Source organism: Anastrepha ludens, chromosome X (genome assembly GCF_028408465.1).
Source record: "Anastrepha ludens isolate Willacy chromosome X, idAnaLude1.1, whole genome shotgun sequence".
NCBI classification, from domain to species: Eukaryota; Metazoa; Arthropoda; class Insecta; order Diptera; family Tephritidae; genus Anastrepha; species Anastrepha ludens.
The window spans coordinates 18,748,322-18,761,599 of record NC_071503.1 but is presented as its reverse complement, the minus strand read 5'-3'; positions in this window follow the sequence as shown (position 1 = coordinate 18,761,599).

Below are 13,278 nucleotides of genomic sequence, written 5' to 3'. Positions count from 1 at the left end.
AACGAATGAAGCAACTGTCAAAAATTGCTTTAAGATTGGAAATACGAATAAGAAGAGCAAAGCGTGTCGCCGAGTACGGGAGACAAAATCCCTTCTCTCTTCCCCGACCGTCCTTCGCCCTCGAACAAAATGCTTCCCTTCCAAATGTCTCCTCGTGTAAATCGGGTATATGTATGCACTGAAGCAACTTGACCTGCCTCACGAGCAACGCCTTATCATATTTTATGCAATAATTAGGGAGTAAATATTCGAATGATCGAATTCCTGCAAATGCTAAAACAATTTCTTCTGCATATGCATCGACGTATTTGCATGTGCGTGTATGCACACTTGATGCCCTAACCTATGTCGTTCAATTGATCAAATCAATAAATTTTTTATAGAAAACGCTTCATTACCAGGCACACAGGAAGATGGCATATGCAAATATAAATACATACATATGTGAATTGAATTCAAGCAAAACAATGCTTATTAGTATACACATACAATTCCATCATTCTAGTTGCCATGGTTCTGAACAGCTCAAAATAGTCGCGACGGCGCTGAACAATTTCAACTAAAACTCATCATCAAAAAATTCATTGATAAATTCGAGCTCATATTTCTACGAGCAAAGTACTTTCATTCATAAAACGAGCAGCCATGTGCCAATTTTCTCGACAATTCGAAAATAGTCAATATTGGAATATTTCGCGTAGAATTATTTGCCAATATTTGGTAAATCTTGAATTTTTGTCAAGTCGAGTGCCCGCGGCTTCGTACATATGTATGCATCAATATATGTATGTATGTAAATATGTTTTTCTAAATACTCGACAACCGCAGCTGCTGTGCGTCAAGTGCGCGCATGAGCATACAGTAAGTTACAGAAAGTTACATACATAAGTAGCTTATAAAAAAGTTCTGTGGCGGACATTTCAATACTAGAAGCAGAGAACGTTAAATATAGAGAATTCTCACGAGCTACGAATAGTGTGAGTTGTCAAAAATGAAGTGAAACCGCGAACACTATTTCACCTCGCTTAACTCGACAGCGGGGAAGTTCTTAACAGAACTGATTACAGTGAATTATGTACAAGTACATTGGTTCTGCTCAGTTTTTGGTTTCTGTATGAAATCAAATTGACGAATGCCGACGGCATTTTGCAAGGCATTTGCTTGTGCATTTCTATGTTCCCTTGATAAACGAAAATTTATTCAATTTATATTTTCAAACAAATATAACCAAATAAAAATACAACATTTAAAATCAAAGTAACTTTAATGTTTGTTGTTTTAATTTTAAAAGAAAAATTTAAACAAAATCATTATAAAACGACCTCACATTTTGTTGTGTGCGTTTTAGTGCAAATTTGATGAAAATTTTTACTAATTTTTCGAGTCGAAGTTAATTTTAGACAAGAATTCAAAGAGCATATTGGTATATTGATGAATATACATATATGTATATCAATATATGTTTATATACATATATTTTGTTAGTCATATTCGTGCAAAAGTTCAATTGCATCTTCAATTCTTATAGTGTTACAAATGTATGTATGTGCACACGCACTGCAGCAACGACCTATCTCACGACTCATTGCCTTATCATATTATATTTATGTAGATTTGAATATGCATTTTTGTTCCTTTGCCAAACGAAATTTTTTTAAATTTACATATGTATGTATATTACAGGGAATAATTCATATATGTATGCATTTTATAGATATTACAAAACTTTGAAATTTAAAATAAATAAAAGAAAACTTCAAAGAAACGTACTTGCATACATATATGGGACAACTAAGTTCTATTGCATCTTTATTAAATATAGTGTTGCACGCATATGTATGCACTGAAGCAACATGACCTACCTCACGAGCATCGCCTTATCATATTTCATGCAATAATTAGGGTGTAAATATTCGAATGATCGAATTCCTGCAAATGCTAAAACAACTTCTTCTGCATATGCATCGACATGTGCATGTGCGTATATGCACACTTGATGCCCTAACTATATATATATGTACGTTCAATTGATCAAATCAAAAAATTCTGTATACAAATATAAATATGTGAATTGAATTCAAGCAAATCAATGCTTATTAATATACACATATGCATGTACATACAACCACACACACAGGGCACTCACTTTATTCCTCAAAATGCGTATGTCGTTCAAAGCTAAAATTCTATGCCTAGCGACTACAAGAACAAAATGCAGTCTTAGGCGCAGGCGTAGCGGCCATCATTCTAGTTGACATAGCGCTGAACAGTCGCGGCGGCGCCGAACAGTTTCAACTATTGTACTGTGCAACAAAAACTCATCATCAAAAAATTCATTGATAAATTCGAGCTCATAGTTCTAAGAGCAAGTACTTTCGTTCATAAAACGAGCCGCCCATATGCCAATTTTCTCGACAATTCGAAAATAGTCAATATTGGAATATTTCGCGTATAATTATTTGCCAATATTTGATAAATCTTGAATTTTTGTCAAGTCGAGTGCCCGCGGCTCCGTACATATGTATGCATCAATATATGTACGTAAATATGTGTATATGTACAATGCTGTGCCTATGAATGTGCGCTGCGCCTTTGAATGCGCGCTGGATTTCTTGAGAAGCTTTACCGTTTTATCTTGAGCTGTGGCTGGTGAGCATACATACACACAGCATATACATATGCGCAAATGTATATAAATTCACAAATTTACATTTGCATATGCCATCTTCCTGTGTGCCTGGTAATGAAGCGTTTTCTATAGAGGATTTTGATTCAGTTGAAGGGATTCAACAAAGTTTTACAGACACCAGACAGACAGAATTAACATATGTATATAATTTTGGATGATTTGGAGAAATTCAAATATATAGGTCATTTTAAAAAGCTACCTAACATTCTTTGCTTCTAATCACCAACAAATTCTTATCGACTGCTGCTAAATTTACATAATTCAGCCCCTCACTGTTAATTTTTGTTGAAAAATGTGTCTATGGTGAAATTGTCTTCGCGAGACGAGTACCCCTCGAAATTCCATACGTTCCTGTCATTGAGACTTCTCTATACATTAACGTTCTCTGCTAGAAGTAAATTTGGAAACAATTATTTTATGTTCTCTGATAGTAGGTAAATAGTTAATTAGTATATTACTTTACGTATGTAGTTCTTCAATTGATAAAAAGTGCACAAAACATATCCATATACCTGCTAAGTTAGAAATTTACTCTGAAATCAGAGCATTTGAAGGTGCCTGTAAATTTCAAGGCAGAGAACGTAAATTCATAGAGAAGGCGCAGTCCCGGCCCGTTCCTCCTAACAAAATACGGGTAGGAAAATGAAATCAGCACAAGTTAACAGTAGGAAATTAATTAATATGGCTGCCGGAGAGAAATGAGAGGGAGAGAGTGATACGCAAGTGTGAAAAAATGTAGTTTACATTAGCTTACATTTGCTCGCGTACGGAACATATTTGTTCATTTGATATGTCCATATGATTTGTATGCATGTTTACAGATTTGTTTCTTTTTGGTCTTTTTATGAAAATTGCGCGTAATTGTATGTATGCATACAGCTATGGTCAAACGTTTAGCGCACTTAAAAAGAGTTCAATATAATGCTCGATTAAATGATATGAAACCAAAATAAATCCAGTTTTTTAACTAAATATTTATTTTTATTTATTTATTAAGGTTTACATAACAATAAAATTATTATACAAACTGAAAGTAGTGCAGCGCTAGCATCGGAGGCTTTCGGCTGGTTAACTAAATATATTTAACACTTTATTCTAAGACAAAATAACTTAAAGTAGAAAGTTTTCCCTAGAAAAAATATGATAAAATAGAAGTAATTCTTATTTGGTCATAGTGAGATTTGGACAAAGACTTAGCGCAGTTTTGATTTCTGTAAAAAATATGAAATATTTGTAAGAAATGAGAAAAGATTGTTGACTATTATTATTTACCATATCAATATTTGGTAGAATAGCCGTTATTCTGTATAACTCCTTCACACCTGCGTGGTAAACTCTCTATTAACTTTTGGCACCTGTCCAAAGGAATAGAGTTCCATGCTTCCTGTACACCTTCCCAAAGTTCATCGATATTTTTTAATTTTTTTTGTCCAACCATCGTCTTCACATCATTCCACAAGTTTTCGATTGGATTTAAATCCGGATTTTGTGCTGGCCAATCGAGCTGGGCAATATTTTCCTGCGAAAGCCAGTTTTTGACTTTTGTTATAATATAAGAACAATTTCGTAATTCGTGCTTTCACAAGTTTATATTTTTTTTTTTCATTTCAGGGAATGTACAATAAATACCTATTATTTATAGTATTGTAATATATATATACTATATAGAGTAGTTAATTTACTTGTTGGTAAAAATAAAAAATAGAGATTAAAAAAACTAGTGTTTCAATTTTCTTAAGGATAATAATATTTATTTGGTAAAAAGAACTTAAATGAACATATACCAATAATTTAATTCGACAGGATTTCCTTACAAAAGCAATATATTCGTTCAGCAAAATCAAATGAATATCTGCATAAGAAAAATCGTTCATATGGACGTGCAAAAGCAAACACGCATATACATAAATACATGCATACAAACTTCCATAGACATACATATGTGCATACATATGAGGCTGCGAGCACTTGCGACAGAAAAAATATTTCGATTTGCTATTGCTGTCGAGAATTTAGAACACATATTTAAATACATATATTGATGCATACATATGTACGGAGTCGCGGCCACTCGACTTGACAAAAATTCAAGATTTACCAAATATTGGCAAATAATTCACCGCGAAATATTCCAATATTGACTATTTTCGAATGGTCGCGAAAATTGGCATATGGACGGCTCGTTTTATGAATGAAAGTACTTTGCTCGTAGAAATATGAGCTCGAACTTATCAATGAATTTGTTTTTGTTGTGCTTTTTAATATTTGAAACTGTTCAGCGCCGTCGCCGGTAAATAATCATGGCGGCAACAGCTACGCCTAGGAATGCATTTTGTTCTTGTAGTCGCTAGGCTTAGAATTTTAGTTTTGGAAGCATACACATGTAGAGGCATAAAGTAAGTATGTGCGGTTATATGTACATATATTCGTTGTTTTGCTTAGAATAGAAACAGTTACGTACATATGTACATTGTCCCAACATATGTATTCATATATGCATATATGCATACATATGTATATGTACGCGAATACCGTTTAGATGAGTTTTTTTGCATATGTTAGGAATATGTTTGAATACGTTTGTCTATTTGCTTTTGAATTTTTTATATGTAGATACATATGAGCTGCGTTTTGAGGCAGCATACATATGGATATAAAAATTTAAAAAGGATACATATTGTTGAATAATAACCGTTGATGCAAATGCATGGTTTACAAAGCCAATTTTTTATGTGAATATTTTGAAATTATTTTGATAATGCACTTAATATCAATACAATTTAGTTAATTAGATACTTAAAATTTCACATTCATGCATGCATATACTTAGAATTAATTTATTCATCTCACAAGAAATAATCCATTTGCGCATGCAAAATGCCGACGGCAAATAAGCATGAAAGAAAAATGTACAAGTCTTCTGTTATTTTCTTTTCCCTAACACCAAATCATGGCATTTTACATTTCAATGCAAACGCTATATTTATTTCTGTTGACTACGCTCCGCTATGTTAACCCTTTTCTGTTAACTTCCTACCCACGTTTTGATGTGTTTTGACATTTAACCTGTCCATTCGTTCCTGCGCCTTCTCTATGAATTTACGTTCTCTGTTCAAGGTTACTGTACATACAATGCTGTGCCTATGAATGTGCGCTGCTGCGCCTATGAATGCGAGCTGGATTTCTTGAAAAGTTTTACCGTTTTATTTTGAGCTGTGGCTAGTGAGCATACATACACACAGCATATACGTATATATGCGCATATGTATATAAATTCACAAATTTACATTTGGATATGCCGTCTTCCTGTGTGACTGGTAATGAAGTGTTTTCTATAGAGGATTTTGGGTCAGTTGAAGGGAATTCAACAAAGTTTTACAGACACCAGACAGACAGGCATAACATATGTACATATGTATATAATTCTGGATGATTTGGAAAAAATTCAAATATTTAGGTCGTATTACTTAACATTCTTTGCTTCTAATCAATAACAAATTCTTATCGACTGCTGCTAAATTTACATAATTCAGCCCCTTACTGTTAAGTTTTGGTGAAAATGTGTCTGTAAACATGCATACAAATCATATGGACATATCAAATGAACAAATCTGTTCTGTACGCAAGCAAATGTAAGCTAATGTAAACTACATTTTTTCACACTTGCGTATCACTCTCTCCTTCTCATTTCTCCCCGGCCGCCATATTAATTCATTTCCTACTGTTAACTTGTGCTGATTGCATTTTCTTACCCGTATTTTGTTAGAGCCCAAAATGAGGAACGGGCCGGGACTGCGCAATTTACGTTCTCTGGTCATACCATTGCATAGATATATATGCCTATATATTTGAATTTTTCCAAATCATCCAAAATTATTTGTTTGGTGTCTGTAAAACTGTGTTGAATCCCTTCAACTGAATCAAAATCCTCTATAGAAAACGCTTCATTACCAGGCGCACAGGAAGATGGCTTATGCAAATGTAAATTTGTGAATTTATATACATTTGCGCATATGTATATGCTGTGTGTGAACATGACGGAAAATCATTTGCTCCATTTCTAATACGCGTAGCGATTGAACCGCTGAATGCCTTCATCAGCACGCCTATTGATCTCTATTGCCCAAGTATACGTGATGATTTAGAGAAAATATGCTGCAGTACATGCGGTATTTACTTCGCATCTATCACAAGAGCTGCAGAGCACAGGCGAGCAAGGAAATTGAAAAAAAACACCTCACGTAATTTATGGACGCCCCCTAACGAGCAAACCATCTATCTATCATCCTTGTATTTTATATACCGACACACAGTATTTTGCTATACTGCCACACAGCAAAGCGTTTTCACAAGTCTATTTCACAAATATCGCACACTGTAAGGTACTGAGCCCAAAACCTGTTTGGTTGATTTATTGAAGCAGACTGCAATATAATGAATATTTGTAGTGCTTATAATAAAGGAATTTAACGAAGAACTAAGGACGAAGTAGAGATAAAGATAACGAAAAATCAGCCTTATGTATATACAATATTTCCAACAACAACCTCAAACAATAGCACGTTTATGACTCCTTTGGAATAACCAAACTGATAAGCCCAAAATAAAATGTACCGTGTGAGCGTTAAAAAAAGAAATCGTTTACTTGATCATCTGCCCCATAACCGTAATTCAAAATTGATTTTTCATGTTCGTTTGGTATTGTATTAGTAGAATGTAATCTGATCATAAAGCAGCAAAATAATTGCATTGTTTCAGAATTACGTTAACACATTAAAGCTTAATTTTTAAACGAGACGCGTACAAAAAATTTTAAAGGCAGATAGCAGCATAGAATTTGTTAAACAGTTATTAGTTTTGAGAGTAACAAGGCCAAACGGGATTTTTTCAGATGAGAAATATTGAATGAAATTGATGGCTCAAATGGTTTGCTAAAATTTTTAGCATGATAAGAAGTGGCAGCGACCTCGCTTTTTCGGTGGAGGAACCCTCCGGGGGTGTCACACAGGAACACTCATTAGCTAAACCTGATATTATTGATACCTAAAACTATCACTTGCAATTGGCCATCAAGTTTAATTTTAGCCAATACCCACTATTACCCATGCAGATACTGAACAAGTTGTGTCATCAAAATCCTGTTTACGAAAGGAGGCTTATACCTGATAAGGGTAGAGAAAGGGGAGAATGTTGGGTATACCATACCAATGCTGTTTGTTTACTATTCACTAACGTGTCGAAATGTCGAACGCCAATCGTATTTGACACTTATAAATTTAACAGGCAGCAGTATACAAACCGATAAGCAATGAAGCGCGTGGAGGTCAAAGATTTCCATCCCTCAAAAAAATTTTAGCATTTAGTAAAAAAAGTTATTTAACTCTCCGTTGGACTGGAAACATTTATAATTCATTTTTAAGTATCATAGGTATATATATTTAATTTCTTACCTGTTTCATTGGTTTTGGCATGCATTAAGCTACCTACAGAAGCAAAAAAAATCGCTGAAAATATTTTGGTTTGTGAAAAAAAGGATTATTGTGTTTTGTTCTTTATTTTGACTCATTTCGAAGAAGGTTGAAGAAAAAATGTTCATTTCAATGAAAGTAATGGCAAAATATGAACTGATATTTATTTATGGATTCGGGGGAACGAAGGCAAACAAAACATGTTTAAGAGGTTTTTAAATGCTGTTGACATACTCGATTCTTGCATACAATTCAATAGAAACGAGTTTTTCAGCGAAGCTTTTCGCCTCCTTGTAGACAAAGACGACAATCTCTCTTCGCTGTGAGTGTGTCGGCTCTGGTTGGTTGGTTGACTACAATATTCCCAGTGATTATAATTGGTTTGTTGAAAATTGATTCCATAGCCAAACGAGTAGTAAATTGAGAAATAACAGCTGGATTGTTCATATGAGTTTTGATGTTTGCAAGAACCAATGTGTTCGATAAAGTCCTCAAAAAATTTCGTCCCGCATCACTTTTTCTGAGTTCATCTACTTCCCTGCAAATACAAAACATTGCCAGTGCCATGACATACAACATGTTGCAAAAGAAAGCAAAATGCATCGACCCGACCCGAGGTGCCCACCCGAAGGGGTAACTTTTTAAATCCCTTTTTCGGTCCTATTCGAGGATCCTTTTTAAAAGGTTATATCCATAAATCGATAGAAAATTAAATTTCAGGAAGCTACCTTGAAGCCCAAATCGTTAGCTATAATAAAAATATGTTAAATTCACGTCCAAAGTCAGAAAGGGTCCGGCCACGCTGGGTGCCCAACGGAGGATTAAAACAAAATTGGTTAATTTTGCGCCACCCGAAAAAACCCCAAAGAAGTCATAAACAAAATCTAAAATATTGTGTTGGTACAAAAAGGATTAAAACGAAAAATAACTCAAATAACTAACATTTTGTTCCAATTACTATCGCGACATTAATTTTATCAAAATTTTATGGCTTTTAACAGGTGCATTAAAATTTAAGGAATATGCATTTTAATGAGTGAAAAATCTTCAGTAAACATTAAAAGTAAACATTTTCAATACCTTAAGCCAAATTGTTAAAATCTACGTAGTTCAGGTTCGCAAAATTTAATGCAAAGTACGTCCACAACTTGTTTTTTTTTTTTTTTGTTTTTTTTTTGTCGGGACAACTAGCACGTGCAGCACTCAGACATTAATTGAGTCCATTGTACTACACTTGGATTCCCTTTTAATTTTCTTTAAATCTACCCGATCTCCGAAGAAATCTGAGTAGATCTTGTGGTGCCAAGGAGCCAAGATGGTCGCTTCTTAACACATCAGTGCTAAAGACCTCAAACCTGATTCGAGCGAAGGCGGGGCAGACACACAGGAAGTGTTCCGCCGTCTCATCCTCCTCTGCACAAGCTGGGCAGAGTACACTGTCTGAGATGCCCAACCTTTCCATGTGCTTTGCCCACAGAAAGTGGCCCGTCATCAGTCCAACCAGCCGTCTGCACTCCCCTCTGCTTAATGACAGAATGGTTTGCGACAGTCGATCGGACATGACAGGTAACATCAGTTTTGTCCATCTGCAGCCTCTCTCAGCCTGCCAAGCTCGCTTGTGGGTGGTAGTTACCCATTTGCTAACCGTGGCCATGATGGCCGCAGAAGGGAGTGGCAAAACGGGCTCTGGGACAAAGAAGTTGGCCTCAGAGCCCATCTTAGCTAAGGAGTCAGAGGTCTCGTTACCCGTGATACCCACGTGTCACGGGACCCATGTTAGCATCAGGCTATTATGTCTACGGACATAGTTCAGCCTGGATTTACAGGACTTCACGACCCCTGATGATGTCTAAGGCCATAAGCGCAGCTTGGCTGTCGCTGCAGACACATATAGATCTGCCTCTCCATCGTTTTTCCACAACAAAGTTCATCGCTTCTTGAACTGCATACACCTCCGCTTGAAACACAGATGCATGCATTCCGAGAGCAAAGTGCAGTTTTGTCCCGCTGGATTCCTCGTAGACCCCAGAGCCGGAGCCATGCTCGGTCCTGAAGCCATCCGTAAAAATGCGAAAACAGTATTTGCCGTGCTCATTTTCTGAGTCTCCCCACAACTGAGCCTCTGGTAGCACTACACTGTATCTCTTTTCAAGTACGACTATTGATGGCAGGGCGTCAAGGGGCATGGAGAGAATCGTTGGATCGATGTCCATGCCTTCTCTGTGTTCCAACGCCGGACAAGGGCCGTACCAGTTCTCACTGTGTTTCAGTCTGCAGATGGCCTTCTAGGCCTCTCCTTGGATGAAAGCATCAAGTGGTGGTAAACCAATCAGAGCATCTAATGCCGAGTAGTAGTAGTCGGAAAAGCTCCGGTGCAACAGATGGCCACAGTGCGTTGTAGTCTCGATAAGGTCCTGCTGGCTCTCACTAGAGAGAGTCTACTCATCGAGACCACTGATGCATAGGTGATAATGGGTCTTATCATAGCCGTGTAGATCCATAGGACCTTGCTAGGAGAGGGACCCCACGTTTTCCCAAAGACACCTTTGCACTGCCAGAAAGCTGTCAGTGCTTTGGATGCCTTTGTTTCAACGTGTGATTTCCATAGGAGCTTACTATCGAGGACTACTCCAAGATATATAATTTCGTAGGATAGCTGGATTGTGGCTCCTTTTAGCTTTGGCAGAGCGAGTCCATCAAACTTCCTCCTTCTGGTAAAGAGGACAATACCAGTCTTGGCGGGATTTGCCGAAAGCCCGTTCGCACAGCACCAAGTGTCAATCCGATCCAGAGTTTTCTGCACTTTCCTGCAGATGTTCATAAGCGAAGAGCCTGTCACCAAACAAGCAACATCGCCCGCATATGCTTGTGCGTAAACTCCCGAATCGTTTAAGGTGGTGAGTAGAGGATCGATTACCATGCACCAGAGCAATGGAGACAGCACACCGCCTTGGGGGCAGCCTCTATTAACCCCAGATGACACCAGCAGATCTTCCTCTGCTCGCACCGAAACGATTCTTTGGGCCAGCATCGAACGAATCCAATTTACTAGCACCCGGTCTACGCCGTGCCTACTAGCAGAGTTACACATACTATCAAAAGTGGCATTATCAAACGCCCCCTCTATGTCTAAAAAGATGCCCATAGCGTAGTCCCTCGTGTCGATGGCCAGCTCTACCCTAGCAACAAGGTTTTGCAGTGCCGACTCGCAGGATTTTCCACTTTTTTAGGCATGCTGAAATAGAGACAGAGGGTGCCGGGTCTGAAGTAGTCGGAATAGCTCCGGTGCAACAGATGGCCACAGTGCGTTGTAGTCTCGATAAGGTCCTGCTGGCTCCCACTAGAGAGAGTCTACTCATCCAGACCACTGATGCATAGGTGATAATGGGTCTCATCATAGCCGTGTAGATCCATAGGACCTTGCTAGGAGAGGGACCCCACGTTTTCCCAAAGACACCTTTGCACTGCCAGAAAGCTGTCAGTGCTTTGGATGCCTTTGTTTCAACGTGTGATTTCCATAGGAGCTTATTATCGAGGATTACTCCAAGATATTTAATTTCCTTGGATAGCTGGATTGTGACTCCTTTTAGCTTTGCCAGAACGAGTCCATCAAGCTTCCTCCTTCTGGTAAAGAGGACAATACCAGTCTTGGCGGGATTTGCCGAAAGCCCGTTCGCACAGCACCAAGTGTCAATCCGATCCAGAGTTTTCTGCACTTTCCTGCAGATGTTCATAAGCGAAGAGCCTGTCACCAAACAAGCAACATCGCCCGCATATGCTTGTGCGTAAACTCCCGAATCGTTTAAGGTGGTGAGTAGAGGATCGATTACCATGCACCAGAGCAATGGAGACAGCACACCGCCTTGGGGGCAGCCTCTATTAACCCCAGATGACACCAGCAGATCTTCCTCTGCTCGCACCGAAACGATTCTTTGGGCCAGCATCGAACGAATCCAATTTACTAGCACCCGGTCTACGCCGTGCCTACTAGCAGAGTTACACATACTATCAAAAGTGGCATTATCAAACGCCCCCTCTATGTCTAAAAAGATGCCCATAGCGTAGTCCCTCGTGTCGATGGCCAGCTCTACCCTAGCAACAAGGTTTTGCAGTGCCGACTCGCAGGATTTTCCACTTTTTTAGGCATGCTGAAATAGAGACAGAGGGTGAGCCTTCAGCGACTTCTGACATATGCGCAGTTCCACCAGTCGTTCGAGACTTTTCAGCATGAAAGAAGTCATGCTGATGGGTCTAAAGCTTTTGGGTCTGATGTAGTCGTCTCTTCCTACCCAAGCCAGTGAAAGGCATGCCGAGAGAATTTTCTTCAGGGCTGCTGTCACGAACTCTGCACCCTCCTTCAGCATGGCAGGATATATGCTATCTGGTCCGGGCGACTTGTAGCCGCCAAAAGATTTGATGGCAAATCGAATGGCGGCCTCATTCACCACAGATCTGGCAACGAACCAGTCATGCCGAGAAGGTGTAACAGCTCTGACAACTGCCTCTATCAATAAGGGCTGTTACCGGCAGATGCTTATCTGGTTACCAGGAAAGTGAGACTCCATCAGGAGTCATCAGACTCAGCTTTGCAGTTGGGTCCCTTTTCAGGATCCTTACCAATTTCGCCGTGTCACTCAGAGATTCAATACTGCTGCAGAATTCCCTAAATGAGGCACTTTTCGATTCCCGAATAAGCCTCTTGTAGTTCTTCTGAACATCACGGTATCGCTCCCAGTCCTCTGCAAGGTTGGTCTTGAGGGCCCTTTTTAGAAGTTTTCTCGACTCACGCCTCAACATCTGGAGCTCTCGATTCCACCAAGGAACGGGAGTCCGGCTAGGGAGAGGTCGAATTGGACAGGCTGACTCAAAACATTCGGTTAGGGCAGCGTTGAGTTTCTTACTTCTTTCGAAGTCTTGGTGGCGCAACGTCAAGGTCCCGCATCGCCACCCTTAACTTCTGCCAGTCTGTTTTTCTTGGGTTTCTAGAGGGCAATGGCATTTATGCCTCCTCGCCACACTGAAACTCAATGTACCTGTGGTCCGAGCACGAATCTTCGGTAAGGACTCTCCAGTTCTTGATTGACCACCCAAGTTTTGAGTTTGATAGGGTTAGATCAATCA